The following is a 5,525-nucleotide window of genomic DNA, read 5'->3' as shown; positions in this document are numbered from 1 at the left end:
ATTCCTAGGACTCAAATTGTGGTTGTAAGCACTAATGTGAAATTTGATGATACTTTTCAGGTTATTAAAGATAAGTTCTTTGAAGAGTTGAAAATTCAGGCCGACAAGTCACCAGATGCCACAATCACCCCAGATTTAGAACAACTCTTTGCAGAGGGGTATGAAGATGACAATGACCCTAACAGAACCTCTGCAGAATCTGTCAGTCAAGTTCAAGCTACAAGAGCTAGTCCTTTCACAACAACCATTACAGAGCAAGCACCTCCCATCTCATCATCCTCTGTAACACCTTCCATAGAAGCTTCTACACCAAAAGCTACCCAAACATAAAGTCCTCCAGACCTCTCTTCAATCCAAGATCAAGAACAAGTCCCAGACTCCGCATCTCAATCTCAATCTCAAACTCTTCAAGAAACAATATCCGCTATTCAGCCACCACATGTTACTAAGTGGACCAAAAGCCATCCAYAATCTCAAATTATTGGAGAACCTTCTGCTGGTGTGAAGACACGAGCCACTGCAATTTTTTGCTTATTTGCTTGTTTTGTAAGTGAAAATTGAACCAAAATTAGTGGCAGAGGCTCTGGCAGATCCCTTTTGGGTTGATGCTATGCAAGATGAGCTCATTCAGTTTGACAAAAACTTTGTATGGACTCTTGTACCTYTGCCAAATGGAAAGCTTGCAATAGGCACCAAGTGGGTTTTTCGCAACAAAAAGGATGAACAASGTGTGRTGGTGAGAAACAAGGCCAGACTAGTTGCCAAAGGGTATTGTCAAGAGGAGGGCATCGACTATGAGGAAACCTTTGCCCCTGTGACTAGACTAGAAGCAATTTGCATCTTTCTGGCATATGCTACTCACAGAGGGTTTAAGGTGTTTTAAATGGATGTGAAGTCAGCCTTCTTGAATGGCAAAATCAAAGAAGAAGTCTATGTCAAGCAACCAGCTGGGTTTGAAATTGAGAAGTATCCTAACCATGTCTATTTCCTAGACAAAGCTCTGAATGGCTTCAAACAGGCTCCCAGAGCATGTTATGAACGCTTGTCTACTTTTCTTACTACAAATGGTTTCCATAGAGGTACAACTGACATTACTTTGTTCTATAAGAAACAAAATGATGATATTCTGCTTGTACAAATATATGTTGATAACATAATCTTTGGTTCAACTGATGTTTTAATGTGCAAAGAGTTTGAGTTTCTGATGCAGAGTGAGTTTGAAATGAGCTCGATGGGAGAGCTCACCTTCTTCTTAGGTCTACAAGTCAAGCAATCCTCTGAAGGAATCTTTATCAATCAATCTAAATATCTGCATGACCTTTTGATGAAGTACAAGATGCATGATGACTCTCCCATGAGGACACCAATGTCCCCTGGCCAGAAGCTTCATAAAGACATAAATGGTCCTTCTGTAGAGTGCAAACTCTACAGAGGCATGATTGGATCTCTGCTATATCTCACTGCAAGTAGGCGTGATATCATGTTTTCAACATGTATTTGTGCTAGGTATCAGGAAAACCCCAAAGAATCTCATCTAAGTGCAGTGAAGAGAATCCTAAGATATTTAAAGAAGACACCAACTCTGGGACTCTGGTATCCTCTGGTATCCTCTGCACTCCAACGTTGATCTCGTGGCTTACACCGATTCAGACAATGGTGGATGTCAAATCGATAGAAAGAGCACCTCTAGAAGTTGTCAATTTCTTGGAGGAAAACTTGTTAGTTGGTCTTCAAAGAAGGTGAATGTAGATCAAAGAAGACTGCAACGCCATCTTCTAAAGCTCTTTCCTCCTTCAGGACCAAAGATGAAAAGTACTTAAAAATGAAGAAGAAGTACAAGAAGATGAAGAACATCCAGCGAAAGGGTAAAGGCCTTATTGCTGAAGAGCATGATTGGGCTGAATCATCCGATGAGTCATCTTCGGATAAAGAGGATAAAGCCTATGTCTGCATGATGGCTATAGATGCAAATGAAGGATCTTCTGAAGCATCTACATCCTCTGAGCCATCACCTTCTTCTTCTTCTATTCAGATATGCTTCTTGAATGAACCCTCTTCCTCTTCTAGTCTTTCTGCACTGGATACGCTGACGGTTGACCTTTACAATGCCCTCAATGGCGAATCAAAAGCTGAAATGCTTAACGTTGATCTTCAAGAGCAATTGAAGATTTTCCATTCTAAGATCAAAGAACTGATCTCTATTGAGGAAAATCTTAAAGATCAGGTTGAACGTGAGAAAGCTATCGCTAAGCGTGAGCGAGCAATCGCTGAGCTTAAGGCCGAGAAAGCTACCATTGAAGGGTGGTGCAAAGCTTCTCTCAAGGCCTGTGAGATCATTAACGCTCAGATCCCGGCCAAGAAAACGACTGGTCTAGGATTCTCCTATGATCAGGAAGAATGTGTTAAAGACAGGTCCATGCTTAAATTTGGTACTTTCGTCTCTTCTATTCCTAACACTTCTTCCTCTCAGTCCTCTTCTTTTACTGAGAGTCATCTTGAAGGAACTCTTTTGAGTTCTGGGTAAAGAGTTCCAGGTGCAGAGACAAAGGTAAATCCATTGTCACAGCATTCCTTCCCAAAAAGTCTAACAAGTCTAATAGATCTAGATCTATTCCTTCAACATGCAAAACTTCTTCTTCTTCAGGGACTAAGAAATCTAAATCGCATCAGAAATCTAAGTCACAGCTCAAGGTGAACTTTTCACCTAAGGAATCCAATTCCGCAAAAGTTCCTCCAAGAACCAATGAGAAGGGAATTCTTGGAGCTGATCCTACTTCTAGTCTGATACTTCCTGGCCCTAAAGCTACTCCTAGTTTTAGGAAGTGTAAACACTATGGTGAAAGAACATATGTTGCCAGTAGGTGTCCTTCTGTCGCCAAAGCTGGTTCACCAGCTTTGTGCAAGAAAGTAACCATGGCTGAGAAATCAACTAAGGTGAAATCATCCACGAAGGTTGCTTCTGCAGTCAAGGTGAAGAAAACCGTTGAAGCCACTTCTTCAGGCTTAGCAAAGACAACTCCTGCTGAAAAGTCTTCAGTATCAGACATTGTAATTCCTACCACTGAAGTCTCTTCTTCAAACCTCTTCAGGTTTAGTGATGCCATCTACTGATAATGATTCGTCAGTATCAAATGATAAAGCCACTAACAAAGCTGGACCCAAATAGCTGGGTACCAATTGCAATTCTTATTTTGTTTCCTTGCTCAGGATGTCAAAGGCATATGGTATCTATACAGTGGCTGTTCAAGATATATGACTGGAGATATATCTCTTCTATCTCACTTCAAGGAAGAAAAAAAACATTCCGTAACCTTCGGTGGAAATGGAAAAGGATATACCAAAAGCTTTGGTATATTAWYCAACKRTRCAACMACYTTCARACCCGTTGCATACGTTGAAGGACTGAAGCACWRTCTTCTTAGCATCARCCAACTGTGTGATAAAGATTRTACAGTTAAATTCYTMAAGAATTCTTGTCATGTTCTTGACAAAGATGATAAGGTTGCTCTAACCGGTTCTCGTCTAGAGAATGTTTATATCATCAACATGAATTCTCCTGTCAACGAGAATAGTTGTTTCTTCTCCAAGGCCTCATCAGATATTAACTGGTTATGGCACAAACGACTATCTCATCTCAACTTGAAGACACTCAGTGAGCTGTCAAGAAATGATCTTGTCACAGGTCTTCCTCAACACTCGTTTKCAAAGGAATCTCTTTGCTCAGCCTGTGAAAAAGGAAAACACAYAAGAGCTAGCTTCAAGTCGAAGCAAATCTCTTCAGTGACTGCGCCTCTTCAGCTAYTGCATATGGATCTCTTTGGTCCAGTCAACGTGCAAACCCTAGCTGGAAAGAAGTTCACACTTGTCATTGTTGATGAGTATGCCAGGTATACTTGGGTATTCTTTCTAAGATCCAAGGACAAAGCACCTGAAGAAATCATTTCGTTCATCAAAAAGATAGAAGTACTAAACAATGTTAAAGTACGATCTATCAGAAGTGATCATGGTACTGAATTCAAAAACAGTACTATGGATAACTTTCTTGAGGACAAGGGAATGTCTCACAACTTCTCCTCTATGAGAACTCCTCAGTAGAATGGGGTCGCTAAAAAAAGAAATCGAACAATCATCGAGGCTGCTCGATCAATGCTCAGCGAATCCCATCTCCCGACTCAATTCTGGGCTGAAGCTGTCAACACCACTTGTTTCACTCAAAACCGATCGTTGATCGTGAAAAGATTCAAGAAGTCGTCCTATGAACTCTACCATGGACGAAAGCCCTCCATAAGCTTTCTTCATATATTTGGTTGTACTTGTTACATTCTCAACAACCGCGACCAACTTGGAAAGTTCGATCCCAAAGCTGATGAAGGAATCTTTCTTGGATATTCTTCTATATCCAAAGCCTTCAGAGTATTCAACAAACGAAGACAGACAATAGAGGAATCTATTCATGTAACTTTTCACGAATATCAATCAGCCAATTCAAAACCCATCTCAAATGATGAGGATGAATTAGAGAACTGGATGATATCTCACTACGGACAACCTGAAGCTTCCTACAGTGCTCCTCTTAACACTGAATCTCCAGAAGCTGAAGATGATCCACTCATCATTTTAGTTGCAGCTAGTCACTCAAACGTATCTTCTTCAGAGATCGCTGTAGTGCTCATTAGCTGTGTACCTCCTTCTACTTCAAACACTAATCCATCAGTGAATGAAATGCCTTCAATTTATGAACCTCTTTCAGTTGTTGAATCTGAGGCTCCCTTGGCAATAGTCCCTATTGCTGAAGAAACTGTCGCTGAAGCCTCATCTTCCATAGCTGAACTTTCTTATTCAGATGAAGCTCCTCTACCAGCTCAGCGATGGACTAAAAGCCATCCAATTATCAAATTCTGGGTGATATAGATGCAGGTATCAAGACACGTCGAGGTCTAGGTAATATATGTCTCTTTGTCAACTTTCTTTCTTTAGTTGAACCCAAGAAAATCAATGATGCTATCTTCGACCCTAGTTGGGTTCTTCCTATCCAAGAAGAGCTCATTGAGTTCGATAGGAACAAAGTCTGGTACCTTGTCCCACGTCCATCAGACAAATCAGTGATAGGCACCAAATGGGTCTATCGCAACAAGAAGAAGGAATCGACTATGACGAAACCTTCGCACCAGTGGCTAGACTCGAAGCAATTCGACTCTTTGTAGCCTTTGCTGCCTATAGAGACTTCAAGGTCTTTCAGATGGATATAAAGAACGCTTTCTTTAATGGAAAACTTCAAGAGGAAGTTTATGTTGAACAACCTCCAGGGTTTCTGGACCCTAAGTATCCTTACCATGTTTATAGGTTGGATAAAGCTCTTTATGGGTTAAAGTAGGCTCCTCGTGCCTGGTATGATACCCTTTCTTCTTTTCTCATCTCTGATAAATTCTCTCGTGGAAAGATTGACCAGACCTTATTTCTTAGGAAAATTAAAGGTCACATCATTCTCGTCCAAATTTATGTCGATGATATTATTTTTGGTTCCA

Source organism: Cynara cardunculus (genome assembly GCF_001531365.2).
Source record: "Cynara cardunculus var. scolymus isolate 2C chromosome LG 2, CcrdV1, whole genome shotgun sequence".
Lineage (NCBI taxonomy): Eukaryota > Viridiplantae > Streptophyta > Magnoliopsida > Asterales > Asteraceae > Cynara > Cynara cardunculus.
This window is presented reverse-complemented; position numbering follows the sequence as displayed.